The sequence below is a fragment of the Podarcis pityusensis genome, assembly GCF_964106645.2.
Source record: "Podarcis pityusensis genome assembly, chromosome: 10".
NCBI classification, from domain to species: Eukaryota; Metazoa; Chordata; class Lepidosauria; order Squamata; family Lacertidae; genus Podarcis; species Podarcis pityusensis.
Window position 1 is genome coordinate 9,595,677 of NC_138035.1, and position 22,110 is coordinate 9,617,786.

General features: G+C 48.6%; 1 protein-coding gene across 1 annotated transcript in view; it reads left to right on the plus strand.

Moving 5' to 3' along the window:
- The window catches only part of LOC308486196 (TRPM8 channel-associated factor homolog), a 186,204-nt gene that overhangs the window by 68,117 nt on the left and 95,977 nt on the right, over window positions 1–22,110 (plus strand). The gene's annotated exons all lie outside the window — the stretch shown is intronic.

The following is a 22,110-nucleotide window of genomic DNA, read 5'->3' on the forward strand; positions in this document are numbered from 1 at the left end:
CTGCTTGGCAAAGACCTGGCATTCCACGAGACTCCGGCTCTGAAGTGGCTCGTCCCACCCTAATCCCTTGGTAGATAATTGATCACATCAGCCAACGCTCGGCAACTTTGCCACAATTGGCAGCCGTGGCTGGTTGTGGGAGTTCCAGGATTGGCGTGGCCAAGGGAGGAGCAGGCCAGAGGGCATTGGTGGAGCTGGGGCAGAGAGAGGCGCCCGCCAGCCGTCTCCATCTCTGGCCCACACAGTCAGGGCTTTTGTCCAAGGACACAGCGAATACTCCAGGGCACGTTAATTGCAAGCGGGGAGAAGCAGAGAGGCAGTTGCATGGGCAGGAGGCAGTGGCGGGAAAGAAGGAATTGCGGAAGAAGTGCAGGCGTGACCCGCTCAAAGCCAGGCTTGAAATTAGGTCCACACCCTGCCCTACAAAAGTGGAATCTGATGCTCAAGTGTTTTTTCCCCCTCCCCTAGAGATGGGGGAGAAATACCATTTAAAGGTGAGCCCACCTGACTCACGCTTTCTAAAGCAGCATGTGGGACAAAGCACCACCATTCTTCAAATTTCTCTGAATTATTTTTTTGCAACGCAGTTCTCTGGATGAGTACAGTCATACCTCGGGTTAAAGGAGCTACGGGTTGAGTGTTTTCGGGTTGCGCTCCATGGCGACCCAGAAGTAACGGAACACGTTACTTCTGGGTTTTGCTGCTTGCGCATGCGCAGCCGCTAAAAATGATGTCAGGTGCAGACACGGCGAATCGTGACATGTGCAGATGCGGGTTGTGTTCGCTTCAGGATGCGAACGGGGCTCCAGAACGGATCCCGTTCACATCCAGAGGTACCACTGTAATGAGAAACAAGCAAACAAGCAAAAAAGCATATACAGTGGTACTTCGGGTTAAATACTTAATTAGTTCCGGAGGTCTGTTCTTAACCTGAAACTGTTCTTAACCTGAAGCACCACTTTAGCTAATGGGGCCTCCTGCTGCTGCCGCACTGCCAGAGCACGATTTCTGTTCTTATCCTTAAGCAAAGTTCTTAAGCTGAAGCACTATTTCTGGGTTAGCAGAGTCTGTAACCTGAAGCGTCTGTAACCTGAAGCGTATGTCACCCAAGGTACCACTGTACTGTGGTAAAGCGTGCCTAAAAATGCATGTATCAGCAAAAGCAGCATTTGGAATCATAGAATTGTAGAGTTGGAAGGGGCCCTGAGGGTTATCTAGTCCAACCCTCAGCAATGCAGGAGTCGCAGATGAAGCATCCTTGACAGATGGCCATCAAACCTCTGCTTAAAAACCTGTAAGGAAGGAGAGTCCACAACCTCCTAAGGGGGACCTTTCCACTGTCATACTGTCAGAAAGTTCTTCCTGATGTCCTTTCTTGTAGTGTGAATGCATTGGTTTGAGTTCCACCTTCAAAATAGCAGGAAACAAGCCCATTCCCTCTTCCATGTGACCGCCCATCTGAAGATGGCTATCACATCTTTCAGTCTTCTCTTTTCCAGGCTAAGCATACCCAGCTCCTTCGACCGTTCCTCATACGGCTTAGTTTCCGGACCCTTGATCATCTTGGTTGCCCTCCTCTGCACACCTTCCAGCCAGGGGTGGAGGAAGGGGGGTGCGGCAGGTGCGGGGCACCCTAGGTGTCACCACTGAGGGGGGTGGCAAAATGCCAGGCAGCACTCACCGCAGGACCTGCAGTGCACCCGAGCCACACGTCTCTCATACTGAGAGCCAGTATGGTGTAGTGGTTAAGAGCGGTGGACTCGTAATGTGGTGAACTGGGTTCGCTTCCCCGCTCCTCCACATGCAGCTGCTGGGTGACCTTGGGCCAGTCACACTTCTCTGAAGTCTCTCAGCCCCACTCACCTCACAGAGTGTTTGCTGTGGGGGAGGAAGGGAGAGGAGAATGTTAGCCGCTTTGAGACTCCTTAAAGGGAGTGAAAGGCGGGATATCAAATCCAAACTCCTCCTCTTCTTCTTCTTCTCCTGGGAGAGACACAGTGGCTTGGGCGCACGCAGGCTCTATGTTGCCCAAACGGTCCACCCACTGTCTCCCCCCAGCTGTAGGGCGGCTGAGTGGGAGCAGGCAGGCAGGCTTTGGAGGCCCCAAGGTGCACCCCGCCCCTATGGGCAGCTCGCCCCGACCCTGGGCGCACCGCCATGCGCCCGCACGGCTTCCTCTGCCGCTGCTTACAGCTCGTCAACATTTAAAAGCGTGCATTATATCAGGGACCGTTCTTTGCAAAAAAAAAAAAAAAGATGTCTGTATTAGGCGAAGTTGTATTCAAACACGAGTATATTAGGAGAAAATGCTGATGAATCGCAAATTGATGTAGAGAACTGAACTTTCGATGGGGAGAGGCGGGACTGAGACAACCCAACACCGACAAATTCACCAACTGTTTTGCCGTGTCAGCGTTTCAAAAAAACGTTTTACCCTGTGCAGCAAACACTATCCCCTGCTCCGCTTTATGCCTTTTTGATGACGAGGAAAGCAGCCGTTCTGTTCAGTTTGCACAACTATTTTTGGACGGAGCTGTATCTCACTTTTCAGCAAAAACGCGTTTCCTTGTTAACTGTAACTTTGAGGGCAACTGCAGGGGCGATTCTGCAGGTGAGAAGGATGGTCCTTATGCATTCCCACCCTTGCCGCTTCTCTCTTCATCCCGACAATCTCCTCCCTTGCTTATTTCCAGTCTTAAGAGGCAGCTTGGGGGAAGAAGGAAAGCAGCCAGGGAGGCTGCTGGGGAGAAGGAGCCGGTGGGCAAAGGGTTAAGCGCTCCCTCCCTCCTACTGCCTTTCACCTGCCTGTGCCCTTTCCATCCCGGCAAGGCAAACAGAGGGGTGTGACGCCTGTTGCTTGTGAAATTCTGCCCACTGGCATAGCAGTGAATCAGCATGTTTTCTTCTTTTCTTTATCCGTTTTTTTGCAAGGTGAATGGCTTCGTAGCCGCCGAGGTGGCAGCTCGTACAAAATTTGGGCTGAAACGAAGGTGGGCGGAAAAGCCACATTCCTGGCAGGTTGACCTTTCCTGAGCTTGGCATGCAAAGTATCAGCGTGGCAGAAAAGGCACCCGGCCTAACCCTGCACCTCTCCCCACACTGCACCTCTCCCCACACTGCACCTCTCCCCACACTGCAGGGTTGAGGAGTCCTTTTTAGCTCCAGATTGTCTTCTGAGGACCGCATGCCAGTACAGTGGTACCTCGGGTTAAGTAATTAATTCGTTCCGGAGGTCTGTTCTTAACCTGAAACTGTTCTTAACCTGAAGCACCACTTTAGCTAATGGGGCCTCCTGCTGATGCTGCGCCACCGGAGCACGATTTCTGTTCTCATCCTGAAGCAAAGTTCTTAACCTGAAGCACTATTTCTGGGTTGGCGGAGTCTGTAACCTGAAGCGTATGTAACCTGAAGCGTATGTAACCTGAGGTACCACTGTACTGGGCCGAGCGACAAATGCACCTTTTACCTTTGCACAGTGGGCCTCTGTGAGGAGCGAGCCGGCAGTAAATCACACCGTGCAAGTTGGTGTTAACTCTTCGTTTGCAAGAAGAGGATCTGCACAGACTTGGCGGAGTGTCAGGTCTAATGAGCTGGTAGGTCTTGCCTCCATGGATCAGACGGCCCACAGCCATCTAAGTCCCCTCCTCTCCATGGTTTTCCTCAAGCAATCAGAGACCTTGCCTGCGTGCAGCCAACCTCTCCTCCGCCCTTTTCATGCCTCTTCTGGTTCTGGGAGACCTGCGTGGAGGGCAGCTTGTTGCAACAAGAGGGGGACACACCTGTGACTCTTCACCAGTCAGACTCCTCTCTGCCTCTTGGCCTCTCTCCTCTCCTGCTTCAGCTTCTCTGCCACACACTCTCCCAGCTCACCAAGCCCTGTTACCTCTTCAGCTTCTGACACCTCCTCTTCCTCCTCACAGCTGTCCATGGAGGCGCAGGTCAGTTCTGTGTCCAGGGCAGTTGTCTACCAGCTCCACCTGGTACGCAGGCTGAGACCCTACCTGCCCGCAGACTGTCTCGCCAGAGTGGTGCATGCTCTGGTTATCTTTCGCTTGGACTACTGCAATGCGCTCTACGTGGGGCTACCTTTGAAGGTGACCCGGAAACTACAACTAATCCAGAGTGCAGCAGCTAGACTGGTGACTGGAAGCGGCCGCTGAGACCACATAACACCGGTCCTGAAAGACCTACACTGGCTCCCAGTACGTTTCCGAGCACAATTCAAAGTGTCGGTGCTGACCTTTAAAGCCCTAAACGGCCTCGGCCCAGTATACCTGAAGGAGCGTCTCCACCTCCATCGTTCTGCCCGGACACTGAGGTCCAGCTCCGAGGGCCTTCTGGCGGTTCTGTGTGCTGCTCTGGTTCGCCAGAAGCGGCTTAGTCATGCTGGCCACATGACCCGGAAGCTGTACGCCGGCTCCCTTGGCCAATAAAGCGAGCTGAGCGCCGCAACCCCAGAGTTGGCCACAACTGGACCTAATGGTCAGGGGTCCCTTTACCTTTACCTTTAAACAGATTTAAGATTTGTTCTTTACAATACAAAGCACTATAGAAATGAAATGAACAGCAATAATGATGAATTCCATTGCAAAACAAAAAACAGCACCTAAACATTTCCATGGTGGCGACCGCAACTTAGGTTTAAGGCGCCATTGGCTGCTCTGGACCATTTGGCTCGGTTTCCATGCAGCTTTCGCCTGACCTTTCAATAAAACACACCTGCAGGCTCTCTGCTGCTGCTGCTAGGAGCACCCAAGCAGGAGAAGTCACCGCAAAGCTGTTGTGTGAACACCTTCAAGCCTGCCTTCTCGCTGTGTTGTGCTTTGCATGCCGCAAATGACCTTGGCGGCAGCTAATCAGAAAGCTTTCCAGTGTGGCTGCTTTGTTGACCGAAGTTGTTCTGGCACCTGTGAACATCCACTTCCAGCTGCTTGCAAGAGAATTCTTCAGCGTGAGAGAGCTTGTTCCCACGGTGGCCAGGCAGATGTCTTTGGGGAGTCTTGCGGGAAGGGCGATAGCTCAGGCAGTGATTAAGCACATTCTTTGCATGCAAAAGTTCCCAGGCTCAATTGTGGGTGTCTGCAGCCCGGGCTGGAAAAGACCCCCTTCCTGAAACCCTTGGAGAGCTGCTGCCAGCCCTTGTTGGCAGTATGGAGCAAGGCAGACCAAATCTTCTGATGTTTGGTATAAGGTACCACCTCCTGGATGAAGGACGCGGGTGGTGCTGTGGTCTAAACCACAGAGCCTAGGGCTTTCCGATCAGAAGGTCGCGGTTTGAATCCATGTGACGGGGAGAGCTCCCGTTGCTCGATCCCTGCTCCTGCCCACCTAGCAGTTCGAAAGCACATCAAAGTCCAAGTAGATAAATAGGTACCGCTCCAGTGGGAAGGTAAACGATGTTTCCATGTGCTGTTCTGGTTCGCCAGAAGCGGATTAGTCATGCTGGCCACATGACCCGGAAGCTGTACGCCGGCTCCCTCGGCCAATAAAGCAAGATGAGCGTGCAACTCCATAGTCACCTTTGACTGGACTTAACCATCCAGGGGTCCTTTACCTTTTTTTACCTTTGAAAACCTGGCATCTCTGGCTAAAGTCCACCCATTTCTTTGAATTAATTAAACGAAATAGTTTTAACTGGATTTCGAATTAACTGGTCCTTTTTGAATTTTACTGTGTCCTCTTCCTTAGTGGGCTGTGGAACCGCTAGTCTGAATGGTGCTTTTAATTTTATTTATTTATCGCATAAAATTTACACACTGCTTGATTGCATAAAAGCCTCAAAGCAGTTTACGAGAAGACAGTAACATCAAGAAAAATTCATGACCCTACTTTGAAACATACAAAGTTAAAGCACTGAAACTTTAATCCTAACCGTCTGGGTCGGCTTGTCTCAACAAGAATGCTTTTAGCCGGCCCTGATCAGAGTACAGTGAAGGCACCTGCTTGGTCTCAATTGGAAGTGAGTTCCAAAGTGCTTTGTGCAGCCGGAATTCCCTGGATCTCCCTAAATCCAGCGCCAAACACCTTGAACTTTGCCTGGGAGCAGATTGGTAACCAGTGCAGATCTCTGGGCACTGAGCTTTTTATAGGGTAGGGGGCACTGGGGATGGGTTTATGGAACCAAGCGGGTGGCGGCTAGAAAAAGGAAATTGCTGGTTTAAGTCAGCTTCCTATATTCCTGAGCCCAGAAGCAGTTGCTGCCCAGCAGCCGACGTTCAGGCATATGGAACTGAAAGTTGCAAATAAAATTCAGTAGGGCAAAGGAACTGCTATGGATGTGTGTGCTATGATTGAGGGAGGAAACAGAGCGCTGCTCCCTCGCTCTCCAATTTCTGCACCCCCCCCCCGGTGATAATCTGTTCTGCCAGGGGAGAGCAGACCCAGATCCCGTTTCCTCCCTAGCAAGGAATAATCTGTCCTTGCGATGGGAGCAGCTGGAGTGCTGGACTTGGAGGCCCAACTCCTTGGTTACTCGCCAAGGCTATGGCAGATTTTGCCTATCTTCCATGTCTTCTGTGCTACAACTCCCAAAAGCTGCAGCTGGCACAGTCCCGGAGTGGTTTTAACAGCCAACCCCCTTACCCAGAGAGTTTTGGGAATTGTAGCTCGGGGTAAGATAGGGGGCCTCCTTACACTTCTCAGCACCCTTAGCAAACTACAACTCCCATAATTCTTTTTTTTGGGGGGGGGGATGGAGAGACATGACTGTTCACAGTGCTTTTATGCATGGTGTGAAAGTGGCCTGACATGAAGACCAACTTGTGTTTCAGTTTGAGTGTGGTTTCGGTCGGCTCATCTTTGAATGTGAAAGGAGTCAAATTGCTATCCCATCCTTTGGAGAAAGAGAGAAAGAGAGAAGAAGGCATAAAGATCACAAAGCCCCCACAATTGGCCCTACTGTCATAGAATAATAAATAATAGAATTCTAGAGTTGGAAGGGACCCAGTTCAGGAATCCTCTGCCCAACTTGGGGCTCAAACCTACCACCGTAAGATCAAGAGCCTTGTGTTCTACCAGCTGAGATATTCCGCAGGGCTCTCGAATGCCCTTCCTGGGCAAATCCAGATTTTTTTGCCTTGTCACTTTTGACTGCCAGCGCGGCAACATTGAGCCATCCGAAGGGGAGTCCGCAGGTGTTGCGGAAGAATGCTGGGCTCCCTGCCACGGCAAACACAGCTTACCTCTGCCCTTGATAATCGTGGGTGGGTGTTGGAAGTGACTTGCATTTCTTCCTTCTTTCCCCCCTCCTTTCAACAAGCTTTTCAAACGCTCCTGCCGTCCCAGGAACGCACCATGAGCGGCAGAATTAAGGGGCTTGGGAGAGGCTGGCTTCTGGTGGGCAAGGGAAGAAGGGAGGGTTGAATTGCAGGTGGATCTGTTTCAGGGTTTGTTGTGCCGCTAAGCTCAGAGGGACGCGGGTGGCGCTGTGGGTTAAACCACAGAGCCTAGGACTTGCCAATCAGAAGGTTGGCGGTTCGAATCCCCGCGACGGGGTGAGCTCCCATTGCTCGGTCCCTGCTCCTGCCAACCTAGCAGTTCGAAAGCACATCAAAGTGCAAGTAGATAAATAGGCACCGCTCCAGCGGGAAGGTAAACAGCATTTCCGTGCGCTGCTCTGGTTCGAGAGAAGCGGCTTAGTCATGCTGGCCACATGACCCGGAAGCTGTACGCCGGCTCCCTCGGCCAATAAAGCGAGATGAGCGCCGCAACCCCAGAGTCGGCCACGACTGGACCTAGTGGTCAGGGGTCCCTTTACCTTTACCTTAAGCTCAGAACAAGAAGGCACCGTCAGGCCTATGGGGGGGCACGTTAATTGGAAAAATGCAAGCTGCTCCCTCCCACAAGCTCTTTCAGATCGAAAGAAAGTATCTCAACAGAAGTGGGGATGTTTGAATTCTCACAAATGCTTGGGAAGGAGTCAGTAGGGCATCCTCTGTGAAGGGCAGGATCATAACCATCATAGGAAATGCAGGATACAAATGTCAACAAATGAGTGATGAAGTTCATCCGTCCTTAGCTTCCCTTCCTCTCCTGCCTTTTCCATAATATTCTTTATTGATTTTCATTTACATACTCCACATACACATATTGTATTACATTTTACATTTATATTTACTCCTAAGAGCTGACTTCCTTCCTTCCTTCCTTCCTTCTGGATTTTTATATCACATCTAAATTTTTCGCATTGTCTTCATCCATTTTGTATATTCTTGATCTTCTTTCGTATTTGTCCGTAGAGTGCCTATAGCGAAATAAATCCTCCTGTATATGCAATTCTTATTGTCTGTCTGTACAGTGGTACCTCTGGATGTGAACAAGATCCGTTCCGGAGCTCTGTTCGCATCCAGAAACGAACGCAACCCACGTCTGCAGGTCGCGATTCACCGCTTCCGCACATGCGTGTGACGTCATTTCGACCGTCTACGCATCTGTGAGCGGCGAAACCTGGAAGTAACACGCTCCATTACTTCCAGGTCGCCGCGGCTCGCAACCCGAAAATACTTATCCCGAAGCTACTTCAACCCGAGGTATGACTGTATTCATTTACAACTACCATTGGTTAGATTAATCATGTTATACATTTTACTTTTTATTATTTTCTTTATCCAGAAATTTTCTTTGTATTTCCCATTATGAGGTTTATTTCGGTTCTACTGGTTTCACTAGTTCACCTTATCCTTCCTATCTATGACATAAATTTTTCCCATTCTTTTTGAAATGTTTCCTCGCCCTGTTGTCGAATTTCCCCCGTTAATCTAGCTGTTTCTGCATATTCCATTACCTTCTGTCGCCATTCTTCTGCCGTTGGTAATTGCTGCTGTTTCCTTTTTTAAAAAAATAAATTTTTATTAGTTTTCAATATAATCATACAATTTTATCCAAATTTTACCTGATTTTAACAAAATACACATTTTGGACTTCCTTCAACTTCTCTGGTAATCGTCCATTTTTACCCTTCAGTACGCATTCCTTTAATTGCATTGCCATTTATCTTCCCTTCCTTTTCTATTTACTTTCAGCAATACCTCTTAAAATTTTACAGTGCATCTTGAAACCCCACTAGCGTTAATTGCTGCTGTTTCCAAACCTGGGCTAACAAGAACCTTGCCGCTGTTGTTGCATATAAGAACACTTTCTGGTCATTCTTAGTAATGTCTTCTCCTACCATTCCCAACAAGAATGCCTCTGGCTTTTTCAAAAACGTATATCTAAATAGCTTCTTTAATTCATTATATATGTTTTCCCAATATGTTTTTACCTTACCACATGACCACCGCATGTGAACGAAACTACCTTCTATGAGGGGTTTGGGTGCTCATTTCCTCTCCTGCCGATGGCTGCTAGAAAGGTCGTGAGGAGGTGGCACATTTTTTGGCCTTGCCGCTATTTAGATTAGAGGCTGTCAACTTAGAAATGAGTTTGATTATAGTCAACACAAGGGCACCATTTCAGATTTCTTTTGGGACTCGGCCGCCTCTGGCTAAGCCAGGTCTGCAAAACAGCCAAGTATAAGAACTGGAGTTATTAATAACTGTGCTATTAATACAGGTAAAATTAGCAGCGGGCTTTGTGTTTCTGCATGCGCACCTGTTCCCATAAGCCTGTTTTGTTATTTGTTACGGCAGGTAGAGGAACGCTCGGCAGGTAATCAACCAGACAAGAGAGATACGGCTGCATCGGAATTCTAAAACTGAATTTACCTGGGAGTAGACGCGGGTGGCGCTGTGGGTTAAACCACAGAGCCTAGGACTTGCCGATCAGAAGATCGGCGGTTCGAATCCCCGCGACGGGGTGAGCTCCCGTTGCTCGGTCCCTGCTCCTGCCAACCTAGCAGTTCAAAAGCACACCAGCGCAAGTAGATAAATAGGTACTGCTCCAGTGGGAAGGTAAACGGTGTTTCTGTGTGCTGCTCTGGTTCGTCAGAAGCGGCTTAGTCATGCGGGCCACATGACCCGGAAGCTGTACGCCGGCTCCCTCGGCCAATAAAGCGAGATGAGCGCCGCAACCCCAGAGTCGGTCACGACTGGACCTAATGGTCAGGGGTCCCTTTACCTTTACTAGATGCGGGTGGCGCTGTGGGTTAAACCACAGAGCCTAGGACTTGCCAATCAGAAGGTTCTGATGGTCAGGGGTCCCTTTACCTTTACCTTTTAAGTCTGCCAGTGGGCTTTAACTTCCAAGTAAATGTTCAAAGGATTTCGCTGTTCACTGAAAAAATTTGGATCCTGGGTGCTTCCCCTGAAACATAGCCCTGGGCACAGTTTGGGTGCTGGGAGGTTGGAATATGTGAAGTAATGATAGAAAAGAGTTTCCCTGGGCATGAGCTAAGTAGTTTTCATTCATTTCTACAGCATTGCCGATACTACAAGAAGCTCAGCAAACAGGCATCGTAGGATCCTAGAGTTGGAAGGGATCTTGAGGGTCCAACCCCTGCAATGCAGGAATCTCAGCTAAATCTCCAGGAAGTCTTGCCTAGTCGTAGAAAAGAAAGCACAAGCCAAATTGCAAATGTTCCCTAAAGTGACAACAGATTGATGTCCTAATTCATGCTCAATGTAACATAATATATTTTCATCATTGATGTTCTGTATTGTGTTTTTAATCAGCCCTGGGATCTTTTGATAAAGGGCGGTATATAAATTGAATAAATGATAATGTAGTGAGATGGAGACAAATAAAGTAGTATACGCACAGAAATTATGAATCTGCAAATTAGTATGGTGATTCAGACTGCTGTTCTAAATTCACAGAGGAACGTAACTCTTCGGTGGGTTGCTGTTGTGGGTCTTTTTCGGTTAAGACGAAGGGTGCTTCGCCTGCGGCAATCTTGATTGCTTCTTCCCCGCTGCCTAGACTTTAAGCTTGCACCCACCATCCTGGGGCCATCTCCATCCCCTCTTCACCCTGATTTTAACGGGGGTAATTGAAGTTTCGGCATAGACTCGCTTTTGGATAATCAAGACACATGGCTTGGTGTGAGAGGATCTTTGCCCTGGTTTTGACTTGTTTGTTCTCTCAGATTGTGGTTTTATGGCAGGAAGCTCTAGAACCCTCAGTGCTGGGGTTGGGTAGATGAAAAGCAGGGCTTTCAACTTACAGGATTTCTTCGTCTTTTTCTTCTTCTTTGCAAACAAGGCTGCATGTAGCAGGGAAGGTGGCATACCGCTTTGCAGAACACTTGCACTTAATTTTTTATTGGAAGCCGCCCAGAGTGGCTGGGGAAACCCAGCCAGATGGGCAGGGTATAAATAATAATAATATATTATTATTATTTTGCATTCTTCGCAGAAAAAGCCCTGCACTTTCTTTGAAGGTTTCCTGGGAGTTTTAAAATGCTCTGCGCGATTGTTTTCTGAAAATCTGCTGGCTTCAGCCTGCGTTTCCTTGCAGAGATGGAATCATAGAATTGGAAAGGGACCCCACGGGTCATCTATTCCAGCCCCCTGCTTTTATAATTCTTCGTGAACCTTGCAAAATATTTCCCAGAAGGGTAGCCTTCTTAGTAAAATCAGCCAAGCCTTGCGGCACCCTGAAGATTAACCAATTTATTACGGCACAAAGTGGCAGGTATATACGCCATCAATTTAGGTTGGTGGCCATCAGTGTCCCTTGTGGGAGAGAGTTCCATAGGTTATAACTATGCTCTGCATGAAGAAGTTGTTTATTTTATCTTTCCTGAATCTTCCATCATCAGTGAATGTCCACAAATTCTAGTGTTATCAGGGAGAAAACTTTTATCCAGCTGCTAAGAGTAAACTGACCAATAAATTGAAATCAGACCCATTGATTTCAATAGGTCTTCTCTGAAGCAAAACTCTGAGTTGAATTCCTGCACTGCAGGCGGTTGAATTAGAGGTTCCTTCCAACTCTCCAATTCTATGATTCTGTGAATGCCACCTGCAGATTTAAAAGCCCCTCAGTGCCTGGGATCTATATATCTCAGAAGAAGACCCTCCTCATATGAGTAGACAGCTATTTGTGTCCTCTCTGCTAACTTAGAACAATTTCACTACACATTTTTGGTGAGGGCACAGGGGGATTTTCTGCACACACCAAATTCTGCAAAAAAACTGGAGTGAGGGAAATACTTCTGCTGAAACATGCCCTGGGGGAAATCCTTTCTTCTGGAAAATTAATTCTCGTCGAGTGCTTAAAAAACATTTGTAATGCCGAAAAAACGCTGCAGTGAGTCTCCTGTTTCTCTTCTCTAAAATCAACATCCTTTTCCGTCCGTCAAGTATCAATGACTGGTCCAAATAAGGATTTGTCTCTGTGGCAGGTGTGAGTGAAACGGCTACTTGCGGCGCTGCTCACTCCCCTTAGTCAACGAGGCTGACATGAATCTGATCTGAGTAATAAAAGATCTGAATGTTTGCACCCTGCCAGGGCTACATTCCTACTGGTCAGGTCATCTACTGGAGGCAGAGACAGGAGGGTTTGGGGAAAGAAGGGGATTTTGATTGTCTTGTTTCCCTCCCAGAGAGCCAGAAGCAGTGTGAATAGAACTATTATTGCCAGGGATATAGCTTCATCCCACTCTGGTCTCTGTTTGGAGATTTCACAGAATGCATTGGGAAAGACACCGCCAGTCATCTAGTCCATCCCTCTGCAGTTCAGGAATCACCAGGAACCTTGCAAAACATTTTCCAGTTAGTAAAACCAACCGAGCCTCGTGGCGCCTTGAAGATTAACCAGTTTATTATGGCATAAAGTTTGGGGAACTACGGTCTGCTTTCCGTCCACCACCCATGCTGAATTATCCTGAGCGGCAGGTACATAGGCGCACTTGGGTTTGTGATGCTGTGGGCATGGTCCGCAGCGAGATCAGAGGCAAATGAAACCAATAACGTTCGGAGACAGTGATAACTATGCGGCTGATAGCGGAAATTTCCAAGACGGTCGTTGGTTTGTTTGTTTTTTAATTAAAGGTTTTCTTGTTTTACAGAAGTATGTGTAATGTCTCTCGTATTTTTTCCATGTAACATTTTTACAAATCAGTTTCATTTGTTGAGACATTGGGGGAGGAAGGGGGGGAGATGGGGGGGTCTGGTGGCAATATTTCTATTTTGCTTAATGTATGTAGGGTTTGGTGTCAGCGTTGCATGTGCTGTTCACTTGTGTTCCTTTGGTGGTGAGAGAGGTTGGGGTTGGCCTAGGGTGTGGTTGTTTGTTTGTGATTGGCTGTGGTGATCTTTGTTTTCGTGTGTGAGTGAGGTGGGTGGGTGTTTTGGATCAGGTTAGCCTTATTGATTAGTATGCTGTTGGTGGATTTTGACATTGTTGGGCTGTGTATGTGATAAAGGGGAGCCATACCGGGGTGAAGGCGTCTTCTTCTGTTTGTCTCCATGTCAGTAATGAACAAGACGGTTGTTGGTAACACTGACAGCCCAGCATTGGCAATTAACGCATTTCGCGTGTTAAAAAAACGCACTGTCCACATGGGTGAGCATTGATGAACTGTAGTTCAGTGATTTCCCATTGCAGTTTTCCCTCCGATGCACCTTTGCTCAGGTCTTCCCAGTGGATCAGTTGCAGAACATTTCGTGAGGCCGAAATGCCCCCTTCCTGCATTGGCTTTCAAATGTTGCCGTTTCGGATGTCCGATCTGTGTCCGTTTGTCCTTTGTGCACAGGTCCTGACCTGTCCGTCCTCTCTAGGATGCAAAACAATGACTTATTACTGCAGTGGAAGATGAGAAAGTGAAGTAACCCCTGATGCTGAGGATGACATTATTAGGCTTTTTGGGCAAAAGGTATTGGGGTGGGCATGCCCTGCAAGCTGCCTTATACAGTGGTACCTCAGGTTAAGTACTTAATTCGTTCCGGAGGTCCGTTCTTAACCTGAAACTGTTCTTAACCTGAAGCACCACTTTAGCTAATGGGGCCTCCTGCTGCTGCCGCCCCGCTGGAGCACGATTTCTGTTCTCATCCTGAAGCAAAGTTCTTAACCTGAGGTACTGTTTCTGGATTAGTGGAGTCTGTAACCTGAAGCGTCTGTAACCCAAGGTACCACTGTACTGAATCGGTCCATCTAACTCCCTATTGTCTACCCTGACAGGGCTCTTCCAGATGACCTATTTATGCAGAAATCTGGCATGGAGGTTAGATTATATCCGCTTGTTCTGATTTGTTTACAAGGCGGTTATACAAGCACCAGCCTTCCCGCCCTGTATTCATCCAGATTTGCTTGTGGGGTGTTTCTTCATCTTCCCGTTAGTCATTCGCTCATCTCACACACTTGCTGGTGCTTTTGTTTCTCCCATCGCTTTCCAAAGCACAGCGAGTTACGATTCCTCTTCTTTTTAACGTGGATTTGTTATGTCAGGGCAACAGAGCCGTTCTGCCCATTTTAACCGAGGAAACCTAAAGTTCTGGTATGCTCTTGAATCCGTCCCGCAAAAGAACGGTGGTCTGAAGGCACCCTTAGGCCACCTTTGCAGCATGCAATGGGTGTGCTGTGTTGTTGCCGGCATCTTGTCTGTCTTGAGACACAATGGAGTGCACCTCTTGGCCACAGTGATCCATGCGACGGTCACCTCCAGGCTTGATTATTGTAATTCACTCTACTTGGGGCTGCCCTTGAAGCTGACCCAGAAACTCCAGCAGGTGCAGAATGCCACGGCGAGGCTCCTTACGGGGTCCTTGCCTTGGTATCACATTCATCCAGTGCTTTACCAACTGCACTGGCTCCTGGTGGAGTACAGGGTCAGGTTTAAGGTGCTGGTTTTGACCTTTAAAGCCCTATGTGGCCTAGGATCCTTGTACCTACAGGACCGCCTGGTATGCCCCACGGAGGACCTTAAGGTCCACAAATGACAACATTTTGGAGGTCCCAAGTTGCAAGGTGGTTAGATGGGTCTCAACTAGGGCCAGGGCCTTCTCAGCACTGGCCCCGACTTGGTGGAACGCTCTGTCACAAGAGACTAGGGCCCTGCGGGACTTGACATCTTTCCGCAGGGCCTGCAAGACAGAGCTGTTCCGCCTGGCCTTTGGTTTGGACTCAGTCTGACCCTTATGTTTCCCTCCCCTTATGGTTTTGATCTATGGGCTGCATTTAAAATGAGGCTGCATTTTAAATTGGTTTGTTTTTTCCTATTATGTTTTTATTGTAATTTTACTGGTGTTAGCCGCCTGAGCCCGACTCTGGTCAGGGAGGACAGGGTATAAATAAAATTTATTATTATTATTATTATTATTGGGGTGATGCCAAACCACTGCATTAGCAACACCTAAGTGACCTCCCTGGGGTGCAGGCCTGGGCAGTATGCGTGGAGGTCCTGGGCCGCCCAGACGACAACACCCCCCTCTCGGCCTCACTGTTGTGGTCCAAAGGAAAGCAGAGCAAGACGTCTGGCACCAGCTTGGCTGCAGGAGTTGCCGGAAAGAGGTGTACAAGGTGCCATCCAACCATCTTAGGGATTCCACTCTGGATTTGTGTAGCGTTTGCTCCTTAGCCCTTCCTGAAGATATCCCACAAGGCTTTTCCAAATAATTCTGAGAACTGTAGTTGTTTAAGGCGGGCATAGGCAAACTCGGCCCTCCAGATGTTTTGGGACTACAACTCCCATAACCCCTAGCTAACAGGACCAGTGGTCAGGGATGATGGGAGTTGTAGTCCCAAAACATCTGGAGGGCCGAGTTTGCCTATGCCTGGCTTAAGGGATCTCAGAGTTCTTAGGTGATCCGATTCCCCTCCCAGAGCTACGATTCCCAGAGTGGTTTAACCATCAATCTGTCTCCATGGTGAGCTCTGGGACCAATCCGAGCCTTGAGCAGACCCAGATGTGGCAGCAGCCTTGTGTGACTTCAGACCACACCTTGGGACCACACATATGGTCTACAGTGTGTGCCTAAGACAACTGAACTGCGCATGGAGAACGGTATCAGAATAATGCCAAGTCTCCCATTTCCACCTCAACACCTCTGAGGTCTATGAATAATGATAGTTTAGAGGTCCCAGGCCCTAAGGAAGTCAGATTATCCTCCACCAGGGCCAGGGCCTTCTCAGTGACAGCTCCGACCTGGTGGAATGCTCTGTCCCATGAGACCAGGGCCCTGCAGGATTTAACTTCCTTCCGCAGGGCATGTAAGACAGAGCTATTCCACCTGGCTTTCAATTTGAACTTAGCCTGATCTTTTATTCCCCTTCCTTCCCTCCCCGTCCCCTTTATATGAAGATTCCCCGCTCTGGGATCCCACAGCTAATTCTCCCCTGGTCTCCTCGCTGGCCCAAACAGGACTAATTTAGCCAGCTAGCCCTGGTGATCATCTAATGTTTATTGGATGGATTTCCCCCCTAAATTGATTTTTGAATTCTGAATTTATTATTATTCACGTTTCATACTGTATTTTATGCTGTTTTTTGTTGCATCAATTAAGTGTTTTAAATTTGTTGTTAGCTAACAAAAAGGAAAAAATAAGGTTAGAATGTGTTAAGATAATTATAGGATAGAAAACAGAGGAAGATGGAAAGGAATTGCTGAAACAATTAACAGAAGTGGAATACAAAAAGGGAGGTGTGAGGAGGTCGTGGAAATAAGTGAATGAAAGATAAGATATTGAAATTGTTTGATTTATTTTAAACTGTTTTTGTTTTGTTAGTTTAATGTGTTTAATGTGTTAGTGTTATGTAGTGTTTTTGTATTGTATTGTTTTTGTAGTGTTTTTGTATTGTATTGTTTTTGTAGTGTTTAAATTGTTGGAAAAGTAATAAATATTATTTAAAAAAATAAAATAAATTTGTTGTTAGCTGCCCTGAGCCCGGTTTTCTGAGCCGGGAAGGGCGGGGTATAAGGAAAAAAAGTATTATTATTATTATTATTATTAGAGCTCTGGTGGAGGGATGGGGAACCTGTGGCTCTGTCCAGGTTTTGTTGGGCTCAAGACATTCCATCGGCTCCAGCCAGCAGGTGGTCAGGGATGATGGGAGCTGGAGTCCAAGATCACGGACAATCGCAAGTCTCTGTTCTGTTGTTTGGAGGCTTTCTTCAGAACTTGTTCGCCTTTGTTAGAGGGTGCTGTTGCTTTTGCTACAGAAGATGAACCCATCTACCATTCTGGAATAGGATGAGTGTGCTTCTGTGCATGTGCAGAGTGTGTATGAGAGAGAGATCCATGCAAAACAAATGATTGCCTTTTCCTTATCTTTTTGCTCCAGTGGCTGTCCCACCTACCCCAAACTGCTAGGGAAGCTTCCCTTCCTGGAGCAAATAGCAGCTGTTCACAGAGAGACGACTCTCTTAACAGGATGCTCTGGGAATCAGCCCCATTCCCACTGTCCTAGCTGCAATCTCTCCCCTGGCTGCACCTGCCGCTTAAAAATAAAGCAAGTGTATTGAAGACACCTGAGGGACGCGGGTGGCACTGTGGGTTAAACCACAGAGCCTAGGACTTGCCGATCAGAAGGTTGGCAGTTTGAATCCCTGCGACGGGGTGAGCTCCCGTTGCTTGGTCCCTGCTCCTGCCAACCTAGCAGTTCGAAAGCACGTCAGAGTGCAAGTAGATAAATAGGTACCACTCCGGCGGGAAGGTAAACGGCATTTCCGGGTGCTGCTCTGGTTTGCCAGAAGCGGCTTAGTCATGCTGGCCACATGACCCGGAAGCTGTACGCCAGCTCCCTCGGCCAATAAAGCGAGATGAGCACGCAACCCCAGAGTCAGCCACGACTGGACCTAATGGTCAGGGGTCCCTTTACCTATGGAAGACATCACATTTCACACATCTAGTTCGGCCACATTAAAAGCAGGTTGTGGAAAACCAGCGTTGTCGGTGGAGGCCAATTTGTGCAAGCATGTCAGAACCGGGGTGTTCTAATCCCTTGTGCAGTCCTCTCCACTGTGTGTGCTGTTACTTTATTCATTTATTCCTCATTGCATGTCTATCCAACTTTCCCTCTCAAGTTGCTCATGGTGGCGTATGTCATTCTCTCTTCTCTCTCCCCCCCATTTTATCCGCCCAACAACCCTGTGAGGTACGTCAGGCAGAGAATGAGTGACTGCTGCAAGGCTTTGTGGCTGAACGGGGCTTTGAGCCCTTGTCTCCCAACGCTCTAACCACTACACCACACCACCTCTGGTTTGGTCTATACGTAGCAGCTGCACAGCTTTGTAGGCCTGGCTTTTGTTTCATAGCCTGCCCACTGTCTCCCTCAAGAGTCCCGCAAACACCTTCCAGGTGTGCTAGTCGTCACAGCATCACCACAGTCACAGGTTGTCCACTCCTCCTTTCAGCAACCCACTTAACCATCCCACGACACTGAGTTAATTCACCCCAAGCTTTAGTCTTCTTCCCCCCCCCTTATGCGAACCTGAAAAGAGTTAACCTCAACACCAACACCAGCTTCCAGTTTCATTCGCTTCTTTCCGTTGATTATTTTTCTAATCATGCACAGGAGAGCCACGATAATCTTTATTGTCATTGTCCCATACAGAACAACGAAATTGAAAAATATACATCAGACATTCAAAACCCAACAAGCCTGCTATCCCAGCTATCCCAACCTAGTTAGCACCTAAAAACTCTGATGCCCCATTTTTAAATACAATATACTCCCATACAGACTCCTTACAAGGCGTTTAAAACCAAAATCGCATTTGGGTAGAAACTGTTTCTCAGGCAGCTAGTCCTAGTTTTTAAAACCCTGTACCTTCTTCCAGATGGGACACGGGTGGCGCTGTGGGTAAAACCTCAGTGCCTAGGACTTGCCGATCATATGGTCGGCGGTTCGAATCCCTGCGGCGGGGTAAGCTCCCGTCTTTCGGTCCCAGCGCCTGCCAACCTAGCAGTTCGAAAACACCCCTAAGTGCAAGTAGATAAATAGGTACCGCTTTATAGCGGGAAGGTAAACGGCGTTTCTGTGTGCTGTGCTGGCTCGCCAGAACAGCTTCGTCACGCTGGCCACGTGACCTGGAAGTGTCTCCGGACAGCGCTGGCCCCCGGCCTCTTAAGTGAGATGGGCGCACAACCCTAGAGTCGGACACGACTGGCCCGTATGGGCAGGGGTACCTTTACCTTTACCTTTACCTTTTTACCTTCTTCCAGAAGGCAGGAGCTGAAAGAGATCATTTCCGGGGTGCGCACTATCCTGCACTATCTCTGCAGCTTTCTTATGGCACCTGGAAGCATAGATTTGATCCAAAGTGGGAAGAGTGCACCCAATTATTCTCTCTGCAGTCTTTACAACCCTGGACAGTGTTGTTTTTTCCCTGACCGTACAGCTCCCAAACCACACACACAGACCATAATAAGTTAATACACTCTCAGCAGTACAATGGTAAAATGCCATCAACAGGTCCTTTGAGAGATTGTTTTTCTGGAAGACTCTCAAATCTCATTTTGTGGGGTGACGTTTCTCTCCCCCAATAATACTCTCCCCTCTGTTGATTACTGCACCGGCTCCGAAAGCAACTTCTTGCTTGGGTTCCAGCATGGGTTCCAGCACCAGACTTTTTGCAGTTCGCTCTCTTCGCTTCTCTCCCCACCCTACCCTGCCTCCCTCTTTTCCCCCTTTCCTTTTGGTCTTCCCTTCTCTCTCTCTCTCTCTCTCTCTCTCTCTCTCTGTTTGTGGAATTTTCCTGTGCTCTGGGCGTTGCCAGGATCTTGCATTTCTCGGAAGCGGCATTGCACGAGAGCCTGAGCAGCTACTCACTACGAAACACGCGCTGCCTGGCCCCTGACTAATATCCTTCGGTGTATAGCTGAGGGCTGACTCAAAGCGAGGGGCTGGCAGCTGGCCGCATCATTATGGCTGCAGAGTGCAACCCGGGTTGGAATTCCCATCAGCGCACGGAGGCAGCTCAGGGTCCCCCAGCGACACTCAGTAACCCCAGGCAGGAGGGGTTGGAAGGGAGAGGAAATAAATGTGCAAGGAGTCATCCTGTGGCCGGGATGATTCAGGAGCTGGTTCTGTTAGTGGTCAGCGAGGCACGTGGCCAGTTTCATGGCTTTTGTATGCTAATCGGAGGCCAAGTCATTTTCCCTGGGGAATCTGCGTTCGTCCCAGCGTTTTGCCAGAGAACCCGTTTGTTTGCCGGATTCAGAAAGCTGCAATTGTTGTTTGCAAGGAGCGAGGGTTTCTGTTCGCATATGGCAGGCAGGTTTTCTAGATGGGGGGTGTTTCTTTCTTTTCGTCGTTGCCTCTGAATCAGAGCGAAACTTTCGGAAGCAAAAAAAGAAAAATGAAAGTTGCATGCTGATCTGCTGAACCACACACACAGAGAGAGCTCGATTGAAGCGGTTGCATTTTGAGACAGAAGCAGCACTGGTTTTTAGAAACCGAGGATGGATTTTGTGGAGCCCAAAGGTGGATAAGCATAGGAATGATCCTGTTTGCCCTGTGGGAAAGAAAAAGGAGCGTTTCGTTCTCTCCTGTTCCATGCCCAGGACCATCTCGCAGAATCAGCCGATGGAGTGCTGAAAGCTAAGATGTAAGTTTGGGAACGTGGCTGCTTGCAAGTGTGTTTTGAACTAAGTTTAGGATTCCTTTGAGTGGGCTGTGTGTGTGTGTGTGTGTGTGTGGTTATCTTGTTTAGTGCCTAACCATCCTGCCATGTGTGTTTGCCAGTTTATGCACCAGGGAGGGACCACTGAGCGGCTGAGCACCTGCTTTTCATGCAACAGGTGCCAAATTCAGTCCCCGCCATCTCCTTTCAGGAGGGTAAGGGAGGGGATGATGAGAAAGACCCTCCTCTGCCCAGGAAAAAAAACCAAGCCTTATGAGGAACGGCTGAGGGAGTTGGGTATGTTGAGTCTAGGAAAGAGGAGACTAAGAGGAGATAAGCTAGCCATCTTCAAATTAATCTGAAGGGCTGTCACACAGAGGGTAGAGCAAGCTTGTATTATGCTTCTCTGGAGGGTAGGAATCAAACCAGTGGCTCCACGTTACAAGAAGGGAGATTCTGACTAAGAACTTTCTGACAGCAAGAGTTGTGGAATGGACTTCTTTGGAAGGTGGCGGACTCTCCTTCCTTGAAAATTTTTAAGCAGAGGTTGGATGGTCATCTCTCATGGATGCTTAAGTTGAGATTCCTACATTGCAGGGGGTTGGACTAGATGGCTCTGGAGGTCCCTTCCGACTCTACAATTCTAGGGTTCTGTAAGACCTTGGGAGAACTTCTGCCAGTCAGAGTATAGAAAACTGGGCTAGATGGACAAATAGCCTAAGCTGGAATAAGGCACTGCCTTATACTTTTCAGTTATTTTGCTTCTATGTGCATTTGATGCTGGGGATGCAAGTGGAGGTACTAAGATTCCCAGTTCTGGCACCTTGCATTTTGTGAAACCCAGCATGGCCCAGGGTGAAGGAAGCTGAGCGCATAGCAAATGAAAAGGACTATACGAATCATGATGACAGGAACCTTAGGAAGCTGCCTTATACTGGACCAAAGCATTGGCCCATCTACCCCAGCATTGCCCCCACTGGCTGGCAGCTGCTTGGGAGGGTTTCAGGCAGGGGTCTCTCCAGCTCCTACCTGGAGATTCTGCGCGTTGCACCTGGGACCTTCTGCACAAAAGCCATGTGCTCTAATGCTTAAGTGCATAAGAATTGCTTTGCCCTGCAAGCCCTGGGGTCTGCCCAGTCCTGCTGCGCAACTATGGCCAGCCAGGCACCTCTGGTCATTTCTCTTGCTCTTCTCCTCCTCCCACCTCTGGTACCCAGAGATACAGTGCCTCTGGCTGTGGAAGTTCCATTTAAGCACGGATAGACAGATTTGATGCAGAGACCTGCCTGTCCATGAATGTTGAGGTTTGCAGTGCGTTGGGACCATAGGACCCGAGCGCTGCTTAATTTCTCCACCGTGAAGGATTCATAAGCCCGCAAGGAGGGTGCGCATTGGCAGCCGAGGACAGTTTCCTGTGAGCTTCTCCTCACAAGCCCGTTCTGCGATGTGTGTGTGAGAGAGTTGCCGGTTAGTCAAGAGCCTGTTATGAAACCAGATTCAAGCAGCTCCTTGAATCAGGCAGCGGGGAGAGGAGGCTGCCTTGTGCACACAGCCAGGGATGGTGTGTGTCCACCACGTTCCGTAATTTGCATGTGGAGTACAAACGGTTCGTCGTGGATGGCGCCGCACTCCGCTTTTGGGGAACGGAAAGGGAGTGTGCGGGAATCAGG